This window comes from Acinonyx jubatus, chromosome A1 (genome assembly GCF_027475565.1).
Source record: "Acinonyx jubatus isolate Ajub_Pintada_27869175 chromosome A1, VMU_Ajub_asm_v1.0, whole genome shotgun sequence".
NCBI classification, from domain to species: Eukaryota; Metazoa; Chordata; class Mammalia; order Carnivora; family Felidae; genus Acinonyx; species Acinonyx jubatus.
In genome coordinates, this window is record NC_069380.1 from 18,519,696 (window position 1) to 18,534,201 (window position 14,506).

Consider the following 14,506-nt stretch of genomic DNA (forward strand, 5'->3'; position numbering starts at 1 on the left):
AGCCTGGAACCTGCTTCGGATTCTGTGTCTTCTTCTCTCTCTGCCCCTTCACCACTTGTGCTCTGTCTCTCTCTCTCTCTCAAATATAATAAATAAACATTTAAAAAATTAAAATGTTAGTGATAATTACTCTTTATTCCTTAGTAGCATGTCACTGAAAAGGAAAACAAACAAATAATTTTAAAAAGCTTAAATTCTTGGGGCACCTGGCTGGCTTATCAGAAGAGTATGAAACTCTTGATCTCATGGTCGTGAGTTCAAGCCCCATGGTGAGTGTAAAGATTACTTAAATAAGTAGGTAAGTTAAAAAAAAAAAAAAAGCTTAAACTTTTTAGTAAGCATAGTGTTGGTATAGTTCTAAGACTGTAATTTGGGCTGATAAAGCAGATAAATGATTATATTTGTGTATAGTTGACCCTGTAACAATGCTGGGGATGGGGGTAGGGGTTCTGAGTGTATAAAGAATCAAGAATCCCCCCAAACTCTGACTCCTCCAAAATTCAACACTAATAGCCTACTGTTGACTGGAAGCATTACTGATAACATGAACATTATCACATATTTTGTATATTTATATGTATTATCTGCTGTATTCCTACAATAAAGATCTAGAGAAAAGAAAATGTTATTAAGAAAAGCATAAGAAAAGAAAATACATTTTCAATACCATACTATATCCAAAAAAAGCTACGTATAAATGTGCCTATGTAGCTCAAACCTGTGTTTTTTGGGGGCCAACTATATTTTGAAAATGGGAATTTTCAGTGTGGAGGAAGGAGATACAAATGTACAATCAATTATATTCAATTAAAAACGTTGTGGTCCTGAGTTTGAATTGGAATTAACAGTATGAATGAATGATCTCAAACATTTTTTTCTAGCTTTGTCCATTAAAAATCCTAGTGAAAAATAACCTATCCAGTAGTAACGAGCCTCCTAGAGCCCAGACTATGATCTCTGAATATAAAAACATTTTCTACTTTAAAGAATACGTACTCTTTAAAGAAATGACTGATTCCAGATCTGTGGCACAAAATTACCAGGTAAGCCCCCCAAATTTTTGTCATACCACAAAAAAAGAAGCTACCAAAAACTACTAGAGTTGTGTCCAAAAGGATAAAAGTGCCAAGTTGATTAAATTCCAACTGGCCAAATGGAATAACCAAATATCCAAGAAGACCATATCCACCATAAACTGAAACACTTCGAGTACTTCTGAATCTGACTTTATAATGACACTAAGAAGCAAAACAAAACCCAATGCTTGCTCTGGAGGATGCTGGTGAATCAACCCCTTACTTTGAAAAATGGTAAATAAAGCAAAGGAATTAAGCATTTATGCTGCTTTCACGTTCAAATTCAAACTTAGGATACCAAATGGTTTAAGAGGACAAGTTTCTCTTACAGAAGCATTCCAGGTAATAAAGAAAGAAGGAAAAGGAAATTAGAAAACCACCAGTTTGCAGTAATAATGAAATAATGGAATTAGGCGATAATTATCAAGGGTTGCTAAAGTCAAGAAAAAAGATAATCACACACCATGGCATCCCATTGGAAGTACAGTACACCATCTATAATATAACTTTGCTAATGGGGCGCCTGGGTGGCGCAGTCGGTTAGGCGTCCGACTTCAGCCAGGTCACGATCTCGCGGTCCGGGAGTTCGAGCCCTGCGTCGGGCTCTGGGCTGATGGCTCAGAGCCTGGAGCCTGTTTCCAATTCTGTGTCTCCCTCTCTCTCTGCCCCTCCCCCGTTCATGCTCTGTCTCTCTCTGTCCCCAAAATAAATAAAACATTGAAAAAAATATATAACTTTGCTAAAAAAGAATTGGAATCTGGGGCACCTGGGTGGCTCAGTCCGTCGAGTGTCCAAATTTGGCTCAGGTCATGATCTCCAGGTTTGTGAGTTTGAGCCCCACATTGAGCTCTCTGCTGTCGGCAAGGACCCTGCTTCAGATCTCCTGTCCTACTCTCTCTGCGTCTCCTCCACTTTTACTGTCTCTCTCAAAAATAAATAAAACGCATTAATATTTTCAGACCACAATGCTATGAAACTCGAAATCAACCACAAGAAAAAAAATCAGAAAGGTAACAAATACTTGGAGACTGAAGAACATCCTACTAAAGAATGAATGGGCTAACCAAGCAGTTAAAGAGGAAGTTAAAAAGTATATGGAAGTCAATGAAAATGATAACACCACAACTGAAAACCTCTGGGACACAGCAAAGGTGGTCATAAGAGGAAAGTATATAGCAATCCAGGCCTTCCTAAAGAAGGAAGAAAGATCTCAGATACACAACCTAACCTTACGCCTTAAGGAGCTGGAAAAAGAACAGCAAATAAAACCCAAAACCAGCAGAAGACAGGAAATAATAAAGATTAGAGCAGAAATTAATGCTATCGAAACCAAAAAAAAAAAAAACAGTAGAACAGATCAATGAAACCAGAAGCTGGTTCTTTGAAAGAATTAACAAAATTGATAAACCACTAGCCAGTTTGATCAAAAAGAAAAAGGAAAGGACCCAAATAAATAAAATCAACAATGAAAGAGGAGAGATCACAACCAACACTGCAGAAATAAAAGCAATAATAAAAGAATATTATGAGCAATTATATGCCAACAAAATGGGCAATCTGGAAGAAATGGACAAATTCCTACAAACATATACACTACCAAAACTGTAACAGGAAGAAATAAAAAATTTGAACATACCCATAATGAGTAAGGAAATCAAATTAGTAATAAAAAATCTGCCAAAAAACAAGAGTCCAGAGTGAGATGGCTTTCCAGGGGAATTCTACCAAACATTTAAGGAAGAGTTAACACCTATTCTCTTGAAGTTGTTCAAAAAATAGAAATGGAAGGAAAACTTCCAAACTCTTTCTATGAAGCCAGCATGACCTTAATTCCAAAACCAGACAGAGACCCCACTAAAAAGAAGAACTATAGACCAATTTCCCTGATGAACATGGATGCAAAAATCCTCAAAAAGATAGCCAACCGGATCCAACAATACATTAAAAAAATTATTCACCACAACCAAGTGGGATTTATACCTGGGTTGGAGGGCTGGTTCAGTATCTGCAAAACAATCAATGTGATACATCACATCAATAAAAGAAAAGAAAAGAACCACATGATCCTCTCAATACATGAGGGAAAAGCATTTGACAAAATACAGCATCCTTTTTTGATAAAAACCCTCAAGAAAGTAGGGATAGAAGGAGCATACCTCGAGATCATAAAAGCCATATATGAACGACCCAACGCTAATATCATCCTCAATGGGGAAAAACTGAGAGCTTTCCCCCTAAGGTCAGGAAAAAGACAGGGATGTCCACTCCCACCACTCTTATTCAACATAGTATTGGAAGTCTTAGCCTCAGCAATCAGACAACACAAAGAAATAAAAGGCATCTAAATCGGCCAGGAGGAGGTCAAACTCCCACTCTTCGCAGATGACATGATACTCTATACGGAAAACACAAGAGATTCCACCAAAAAACTGCTACAATTGATTCATGAATTCAGCAAAGTTGCAGGCTATAAAATCAACGCACAGAAATTGGTTGCATTCCTGTACACCAACAATGAAGCGACAGAAAGAGAAATCAAGGAATCGATCCCATTTACAGTTGCACAAAAACTCATAAAATACCTAAGAATAAATCTAACCAAAGAGGTGAAAAATCTATACACTGAAAACTATAGAAAGCTTATGAAAGAAATTGAAGAAGACACAAAAAAATGGAAAAAGATTCCATGCTCCTGGATAGGAAGAGCAAATATTGTTAAAATGTCAATACTACCCAAAGCAATCTACATATTCAATGCAATCCCTATCAAAGTAACACCAGCATTCTTCACAGAGCTAGAACAAACAATCCTAAAATTTGTATGGAACCAGAAAAGACTCCAAATAGCCAAGCAATCTTGAAAAAGAAAACCAAAACAGGAGGCCATCACAATCCCAGACTTCAAGCTATACGACAAAGTTGTAATCATCAAGACAGTATGGTACTGGCACAAGAACGGACACTCAGATCAATGGAACAGAATAGAGAACCCAGAAATGGACCCACAAATGTATAGCCAACTAATCTTTGACAAAGCAGGAAAGAATATCCAATGGAATAAAGACAGTCTCTTCAGCACGTAGTGTTGGGAAAACTGGACAGCGACATGCAGAAGAATGAACCTGGACCACTTTGTTACACCGTACACAAAAATAAACTCAAAGTGGATGAAAGACCTCAATGTAAGACAGGAAGCCATCAAAATCCTTCAGGAGAAAGCAGGCAAAAACCTCTTTGATCTTGGCCGCAGCAACTTCTTACTCAACATGTCTCTGGAGGCAAGGGAAACAAGAGCAAAAATGAACGACTGGGACCTCATCAAAATAAAAAGCTTTTGCACAGCAGAGAAAACAATCAGCAAAACTAAAAGGCAACCAACAGAATGGGAGAAGATATTTGCAAATGACATAGCAGATAAAGGGTTAGGATCCAAAATCTACAAAGAACTTATCAAACTCAACAAATAATCCAGTGAAGAAATGGGCAAAAGACATGAATAGACCCTTCTCCAAAGAAGACATCCAGATGGCCAACTGACACATGAAAAAATGCTCAACATCACTCTACATCAGGGAAATACAAATCAAAACCACAAGGAGATACCACTTTACACCAGTCAGAATGGCTAACGTTAATAACTCAGGCAACAATAGATGTTGGCGAGGATGTGGAGAAAGAGGATCTCTTTTGTATTGCTGATGGGAATGCAAGCTGATGCAGCCACTCTGGAAAACAGTATGGAGGTTCCTCAAAAAAACTAAAAATGGAACTACCCTATGACTCAGCAATTGTACTACTAGGCATTTATCCAAGGGATACAGGTGTGCTGTTTCGAAGGGACATATGCACCCCCATGCTTATAGCAGCACTGTCAACAATAGCCAAAGTATGGAAAAAGCCCAAATGTCCATCAATGGATGAATGGATAAAGAAGATGTGGTATATATACAATGGAGTATTACTTGGCAATCAAAAAGAATGAAATCTTGCCATTTGCAACTATGTGGATGGAACTAGAGGGTATTATGCTAAGGGAAATTAGTCAGAGAAAGACAAAAATCATATGACTTCACTCATATGAGGACTTTAAGAGACAAAAGAGACGAACATAAGGGAAGGTAAGCCAAAAATAATATAAAAACAGGGAGGGGGACAAAACAGAAAAGACTCATAAATATGGAGAACAAACTGAGGGTTACTGGAGGGGTTGTGGGAGGGGGGATGGGCTAAATGGGTAAGGGCACTAAGGAATCTACTCCTGAAATCATTGTTGCACTATATGCTAACTAATTTGGATGTAAATTTAAAAAAATAATAAAATTAAGAAGATAAATAAATAAATAGCATTAAATAAATGAATGGGGACACCTGGGTGGCTCAGTCGGTTAAGCATCCAACTTCGCTCAGGCCATGATCTCAATGGTTCCTGAGTTCGAGCCCCACGTCGGGCTCTGTGACAGCTCAGAGCCTGGAGCCTGCTTTGGATTCTGTGTCTCCCTCTCTCTGCCCCTCCCCCGCTCATGCTCTGTCTCTCTCTCTGTCAAAAATAAATAAACATTAAAAAAAATTTTTTTTGAAACACATCAACCAATCACAACATATGAGCCCTAATAAAATTCTGGTTCAAACAAACCATCAAAAATGTGTGTTTTGGGCGCCTGGGTGGCTCAGTCAGTTAAGCGGCCAACTTCGGCTCAGGTCATGATCTCGCGGTCCGTGAGTTCGAGCCCCGCGTCAGACGCTGTGCTGACAGCTCAGAGCCTGGAGCCTGTTTCAGATTCTGTGTCTCCCTCTCTCTGACCCTCCCCGTTCATGCTCTGTCTCTCTCTGTCTCAAAAATAAATAAAATGTTAAAAAAAAAATGTGTGTTTCAAGACTGGACTGTGTGGATGTTTGCACAACTGTCTAAATTTACTAACAATCAAATTGTATCTTTATAATAGGAGAAGTTTATAGTTTGTAAATCATACCCCAACAAAACTGAAAGAACAGTGTGTCAGATGGTCAGAGAAATAAGAACACTAATGGATAATAAACAATCATTGTTGATTTTTTAAGGCATGATAATCAGATTGCAGTTTTTTTAGAAAAGAGTCCTTATGTTTTAGAGATTAATACTGAAGTATTTACAGACAATTGGAAATATGTGCTTCAGAATACCCTGGTGTGGTGTGAATGAGGGCTGTAGGTGTCACGGCTAGGCCATATGCACATGGGGCCATTATACTAGCCTACATTTGTGCCTGGTAGAAATGTTCTATGATAAAAAGAGTGAGATATACACGGATGATTTGACAAACAAAACCAAACAGTAAGAAAGAGAGGATTTTAATGAATCCGTAATGTATCCCTTAATTATTTCCTTCTTATCTCTCCACCTTTGATATTAATGCAAATGCCTTGTGGCAAGTGCTGGCATATGAATAATAATACTATAACTCGGGTCCCATATCTTCCAAACTGTATAAAGTGTGGGGCTGTTGCCTCCCACCCCAGGGATGTCACAACAAAAATGGAAAGCAACCACCAATAGATGGGTTTGACCCCATGATGAGAGCTGAACTTCTGAGCAATGATGTGATCATGTTTTAGTCGTGGGTTACGCGCCTCCCAGTGCACAGATGTCCTATCGTTTACTATAGTCTAACTGGTGAAGTGAGATCCTCAGTCCCATTAAATGACTTCTTCTTAGAGTAAATATTTTACCTTGTTTCGGGAAAGTCAGAGCATACACATCCGTGAATAACGTTACAGCAGGAAGATTCTGAGTAGAGGTGCGCTTTCCCTGCAAAATTTGGTCAACTAGCCCCACCAAGTCCAAAGCTCTCACCATACCTCTGCATAATGGCTGCTTATTGGTTTATGGTTAGTTCTGTTCCAACGCCCTTTTCCCCCTGAATCCTGGATTCTCTGTTCCAGAATCATCAGTCCAGGAAAAACATCAGGCGACGTCGTTCTATGTATAACACTGTTAGTATGTTAAGTCACCTGCACCGGCCAGGAGCTGCGTGAACCATGGCCTGGGTTGGGTTACACCTGTCAGGTGCATAATGGGCTTTTCCATATCTGAATGTGAGCACTCAGTCACTTGCCCTTGACACTAGGCTTAGGAAAACCTCTAACGTTTCCTCTGGATTTATCTGAGTTAGGCAACACGGTATGGTGGTTAAAGAACACGGCCTTCATAGTTAAACCGGCTCTGTTCAACAAGCTGGAGTCGATTCTTAACCTTTCCTAATCCTCAGACTCCTCGTCAGGGAAATAGAAAAAAAAAACACCTTCCTCTCAGGATTGATGCAGGGGTTAAATGAGATAATGCAGGTAACGCTTTTAGCACTGTGCCTGGCACAGAAGACATTTTAACCAAAACCAGTCACCATGATTGTTCCTGACACGGAGACTTGCAGGGATTGAACTGGAGATAGGCCTTGCAGCCTGTCTCACTGGCAAAAAAAAAAAACAAAAAAAACTTGAAAATAAAGCACTTGGGCTGCTGGATGACCTGGCAGGGCACATGTCTGATGAACAGATTTTTCCAGGGATGATTCTGCAGTGGCAAAGCTGTTTAAAAGGGCTTCAAAAGCCAGCCGCGGTCTGTCGGAGCACATACCGCCCGCCCCTTCGGCCTTCAGAGTCCACAGTGCTAACCATCAGGCTTCAGAGCAGGCCTGGCGATGGAGAGGGTGCGCTGGCCGGGGAGTCACACGGCCCTTCTCTGCCTCCTTGGCCTCCTCCTCTGCAAAGGAGCACCCCCCCTCAATGAGAAGGTGGCTGTCCTCCGTGCCCGGCACGGGGCAGGGAGCTTACAGGCACTGTGGTTTTTAAGCCTCGCGACAACCCCCAAAAGAAGGCATTCATTATTATCCTATTTCGTCAGGGAGGAAAGAAGGGCTCAGCTCGGCGAAGGCGCCTGCCCGAGGTTGCGTAAGTTCGGCGAAAGAGCCAGGAGTTGACACAACACTGAGAACATCATCGAACCGTTCCTCTCTCCCGTCTCACTCGGCGCCCCGCCCTGGACGCAGAGAGGCCCAGAGGCTGCCTGCCTGTGGGACACGATGTCTCAAGGGCCACTAACCCCTCTGACCTCATGAATGCCTATCACGGTTACACAGAGGAAGGGGTAGCAGGGCCTGGCTCACCCCCCCCCCCGCCCCACCCCTCTAGTTTTGCTACCAGCTCTCCACGCAGGACCTAGCTGCACCGCGCACGAGGCGAGCAAGTGAAAACACCAGTCCCTCGTCCCCTGAAGATCCAGGGGAAATTCATTTGGCATCTAGGGATCAACTCCTGGGAGAAAAAATACGGCGATACATTTCAAGTCCGTTTCTTCAGAAAATTAATTAATGGAAGGGCTGCTCTCTCTTAGCAGAGTTTCCAGAACCGCATATGCAGACCGGTGAGAACGGTGTGTCATTGCTTGAATTCCTTAAAGCCACCGTAGTCTCAAGACTCCGGGTCCAAAAGTCCTGCAGTAACTGATGTACATCACAGCCGCTACACTTTATAGCTGCTGTCAGACTTTTCAAACATCAGCAGAGCCAAATATCCCCCCAGCTAGCACTGCCCTGCTCCCCCAGATCACGGGCTACGGTTTCCATCACGCCTGGCCATAAAGTCCCATTTGGGCCTGTCATCCCAGGGAGCCATGTGACTGCAGGCACCTTCCCGGGCTGCCCTTGCCTCTTCCCTTGGGACAGAGCCTCTCGGCAGAAAGGCCACAGTCACTTGCTAACATGAGTCAGAAGTTCCCCAGATGTCCTGATGCCACTTGGGGGCAAGGGGAAAGAGGGACAGCAAATAGGCCCAGCGGGGGCTGTCTAGCCATGACGTAAGAACCCAGCACATTTCTGAGGAGGAGCATTCATGCCTTTACACACACCTGGGGGAAGCTCCAGAGCCAGCATTTCCACCGGGAGGGACAGGAGTCGGGCCAAGCACCACACAACCCTGCAGGGCACTCCAGACGTCCAGCGAGCCCACAGAAGCTTCCCTGGCACCCGGGGCCCAGTGATCCCGTCTCGCCAATGAGCTGGATCCCAGAAGGTGGGAGAGTCTGACGAGGCGCTGGTTTTCATTTTGAGCAGGTGAGGTTTCACATCACAGCAGGACTCTCCTTGCACTGCAGGACGCACAGTCCACACGACAGCCCTGTGACCACAGTGTTCACAGAATGAACGCCCCTGCGGGATGGGAACCCTACCCCATGTCTCTGCACACGCTGGCCTCCCAGTCATCCGTTCCCTTACTGAGGCCTCGACCTCCACAGACGCCTTTAAAAGACACCAGGTGTTGGGGCGCCTGAGTGGCTCAGTCTGTTGAGCCCCGACTCTCGAGTTCAGCTCAGGTCATGACCTCGAGGTTCCGGATATCGAGCCGAGCACCGGAAGCCGTGCCAACAGCGCGGAGCCCCCTTGAGATTCTCTCCCCCTCTCTCTGCCTCTCTCTCGCTCTGGCTCTCTCTCAAATTGAATCACCTTCAGAAAACGAAAACACGCCATTTGTTCTCACACGCCTTGAGCCGCTCTTGAGGCAATGAGGATAGGTTCAGACGGTGTCCCAGATTCCGTCAGGGGGTGAGCCGCCCCGGTGCACAGCTAAGCCGTGTTCTCGGTGACGTCAGTCTGGCTTCCAGCTCCCCACACTCCTGCCGCACTGAGGGGCCTGGCCACTGCCATCCTTCTTTGAGGCTGCTGAGGTCCAACCCAACCTTCCGACGCTCACTCTTTTCCTGCCCCTTCGCGCCACTGTGCTTTGGTCCAGACCTTTAAAAGACCATCCACCTTAAAAGCCTCGCCCACCCTGTCCAAACCTGCATATCACAATTCTCCCCCCAGGCTTTGCGGCCCGGCCGAACGCTCCCCTGCCTGAGAAGCCCCCCTAATTCCCCGTCCTCACCCTCCAGTCCAGGGGCACACCTCACACCCCAGGGCTAGTTCATTCCATCCTGGCGCCCCAGGGGGGATACACTAGGAATGAACTTTACTTCCAAACTCATGGCATTTACTTTTGACCCTTAGCTATTACACGCATATACTTCCGAAATCTTTCTTTTTTGAGATAATTGTAGACATACAGAAGAGCTGTGCTGGTAATACAAAGAGTTTTTGTACACACTTTATCCAACTTCCCCCAACATTAACACCTTATGTAGCTACAGTACAATAATCAAAACCAGGAAGTTAACACTGGTACAGCCCTATTACCTAACCCACAGGCTTTAATTTTGGTGGCTTTTTCCACCAATGTCCTTTTTCTCCATGACGAGACCCAATCCAGGGTCCTCTACTGCATTTAGTCATCAAAGTCTCCTTCCTGTCCTCCGATCTGTGATGTGAGTTGACGCTTTGGGAGCCGTACTGGTCAAGTATTTTATAAAACGTCTCTTAACCTGGGTCGGTCTGATATCTTCTCACCACAAGACTGAGGTCGCTCGTTCTCAGCAAGAACACCACAGACAGGATGTGCCCTTCTCAGGATATCATGTCAGCAAACGCTGATGTCCACGGGTCTTATTACTGTTGATGTTAACCTTGACTGTTTGGCTAAGGTAGCATCCACCAGGATTCTCCACTATAATCTCGTTATGTTCCCACTCCATAGTTAGAAAATATTTGGGGGAGATACTTTGAGGCTCTGCAGACATTCTGTTTTTCCTTAAACTTGTGCCCTCTAATTTACCATTCATCAGTGGATCTTCCTGCAACAATTATCACTATGATGTTCTAATGGTGACCTTTACTTCCCTCATTTCTTCTATATTTATTCACTAGAACTTTTCTGTAAAGAAAACTTGTCTCTCCTCCTCACATATTCATTTATTTCAGTCATTTACACTTCTCAGAATATTTATTTTATTTAAAAATTCATATTAGGGGTGCCTGGGTAGCTCGGTAGGTTAAGCATCTGACTCTTGATTTCAGCTCAGGTCATGATCTCACAGCTCATGAGTTCGAGCCCCACATCGGGCTCTGTGCTGACAGCATGGAACCTGCTTGGAATTCTCTCTCTCCCTCTCTCTCTGCCCCTCTCCTGCTTGCTCTCTCTCTCTCTCTCTCTCTCTGTCATGCACAAAGTAGATAAACACTTAAAAATAAATAAAATTTATTTTTTATTTATAAAATAAATAAAAAGCCACTGGGTGGCTCAGTCAGTTGAGCGTCTGACTCCATCTCAGGTCATGATCTCACAGCTCGTGAGTTTGAGCCCCGCGTCGGGCTCTGTGCTGACAGCTCGGAGCCTGGAGCCTGCTTCGGATTCTGTGTCTCCCTCTCTCTCTGCCCCTCCCCTGCTCATGCTCTGTCTCTCTCTGTCTCTCAAAAAATAAATAAACGCTAAAAAAATTGTTTAAAAATAAATACAATTAATACTGAAATAATTATATTATGTATTACATCACAGAATATATAATTATAGTCTTCTATCATTATAAATCATGTATAATGTATTATACAGAAATTATATTAAATTATACAAATTATAGTAAATATAAATACTACCATTATTTTGTTGCTCAAATTGTTCTAGCTTTGGCTAGAACAGGCATTTGCGTTATGATGATTTGCTTTACTAAATTATAAGCTTTTGAAGAATCATGTCTTACTGGTTTTTTGTTCCCACAGCCCTCAACACAATGTCACAAATATAGTAGATTCTCGACAATACTACTTGATATTTTTACACATTTGTTTTTAAAATGCTTTCAGATCTATTATTGTTAGAAGAATGTATGCATGAATAATGACCAGCGTGTAATTCATGATTTCTGTGTATATCCCAAAGAGGTAGCTAAGTTGAACTCACTAAGGAACTCAACTTTAATTTTTTTTAACTTTTTTAATGTTTATTTATTCTTGAGAGAGAGAAAGAAAGTGAGAGAGAACAGAGCAGGAGCGGGAGAGGAGCAGAGAGAGAGGGAGACACAGAATCCAAAGCAGGCTCCAGGCTCCGAGGTGTCAGCACAGAGCCCGATGCGGGGCTCGAATCACGAGCCAGGAGATCATGACCTGAGCCGAAGTTGGAGGCTTGACCGACTGAGCCACCCAGGCGCCCCTAGGAACTCAACTTCAATCTGCTTTTCCTTACGTGAGTCTACAGCCACTATTAGGCAAAATGCTTGGTCATTTAAGCTATGTCCCGTCACCACTTCTGACACAGGCTAATTATGTTTCGATTTGTGTGTTTGTGTTTCAAATCAAGCTGAATTTCCCTTGTCCCTCCTCTGGCCTGGACGGTGCTGGTCTATTATCATACACTGAGATAGCTGTCTGAAGTGAACAGCCTCCTCTTAATATTTTTCTCACACACTCTTAATATCACTCTCCGTCACCAGACAAAAACTTCTGGAGCATGATACCCAGTCATGAGCACAGGGCCTCACTCGGCAAGACTGCAGCTCAGATCCGTGTGGGCAGGCTAACATGAAACATGTTGGTTGCCATGTACTTGGGAAGCTGTCTTGGAATGAGCTGCCCATTAGTATACTTGGAGTGGCTTCAGATGAAAAACAGTTATCAAAAGTAGCAAGGCTGGGAAAGAATGGTGGGGTGGGGGAGGCACTCTCCATCTTATTGACTGTATCAGGGGGAACAGTCACGAAACGCCAGTTTCTTTTATCCAGGAAGAGCCAAGAGGACTTTTGCTCACGTCCACTGCTTCATACCTGAGCCTGAATAAAAGTATCGTGTATAAGTAGGGCGACCACGTGACACATCCAGACCAGGACACGTTTGAAAGTCAAAGAGGATCCTGTTAGTAACTACCATAGGGCGACAAGTGTATGTTGAGGCTGTCCTGAGAAAACCAGGATGCATAACCATTCTATGGGAAACAGAATCCCTAGCTTAACACAATGGGGACTGGTAAGCTTTCATTAAATATGTGTGTGTCTTCAAACAGATGAACATAAGGGAAGGGAAACAAAAAGAATATAAAAACAGGGAGGGGGACAAAACAGAAGAGACTCATAAATATGGAGAACAAACTGAGGGTTACTAGAGGGGTTGTGGGAGGGGGGATGGGCTAAATGGGTACGGGGCACTAAGGAATCTACTCCCAAAATCATTGTTGCACTATATGCTAATTTGGATGTAAATTTTAAAAAATAAATAAAATTTAAAAAAAAATATGTGTGTGTCTTCAGGAAAGCCCACAGCAATCCTTGGTGAGGTTTTGAGGAAAAGCAGATTGTTTTATAACTGAGTTAATGTGCAAAGGGATAGGAACCTCTGGGTATGTTTATGGAAGGGCATCAAGGGCCAGGAAACAGAAGGAGGCACAGGCAGCCCTAATACACGAAGACCAACCCCCTCCTCCGATAGAGAAAGAGCGCAAACCCCTGCCTATGAACCAGCTGAATGGTGTGTGTCCCTCCAAAAGGGACTGCTATGCAGCATGGCTCATTAGTCTTTCAAATCTTAAACACTTTCTTCTTTCCAGTCAAAGCCAATTTTAAGTATTTTGTTTAATAGTTTCCTTCAGACATCTAGTCCCTTAGGTCATTTCCTTTTGAAAGACACAAAGCTATGAAGAAGGAAAAATGGGGACTCTCACCAGGGAAGGTGTGTTCTCGGGGATAGTGCTCTTCTATGTTTATTTGGAAGCAGTTACAAACCCCACCATCCACCCAAGCTGTCTACATTTGGTCTGTAGTGGGAAACACCTCTTTGGCAACAAGTCATAATCCGGTATTATTTTTCCCATTCTACCAAGGAGGAAATGGAGCCTTTGTAAGGGTCAGATGATTTAGTTAAATTTCGGGCTGGAGTCAGTACGCAGCCAGAGTCGGGATTACTCATGCGGGAGCCGCAGTCCTTCTCTTTCACCTTTAATGGGAATAGTCAACATCCTATTATAGGAGTGTTTATCCTGAATTCTTATTTTTTTCACACTGGGAAAGGCATCTCATGGTACCCATCTTTTCAAACCTAAAAAGTTAAAGGAGGAGGAAAGCCTTCCACATATCCATAGTGAAAGCAATGGCCTACAAGAAACCCACATGGAAGATCAGAGGTCATTAGATAAATCTATTATTTTATGGTAGAAGCTAGGAGGATCTGAGTAATCATTTCTACCTTGGAGTATCTGATGAGCGACGCACATTGAGTACTTAAGTTAGAACCTGCCCCCAAAAGTGCTCGGCAGAGAGTGATTATTACTGCTATTGCTGTAAATATTAATAAGGAACAGCTTCACTCTAATGCTATGGGGAAAACGGAAAACGGGTGATACAAAGTAGGTTAGTGGCCTGCTAAAACCATCAACATCCCTGGGATTGTTCCAGGTAAAGTCCATTGGGCACCCACATAGTTGTTTCCCTTCATAGTTGGTCTCTTCATTATTTTCAACTAATGTATTTAAAGGAGATGATACAATTTCACCATTTTTATAACCCTAATGAAATAAGCATGATAACAATAATGATCAGTGGCTGC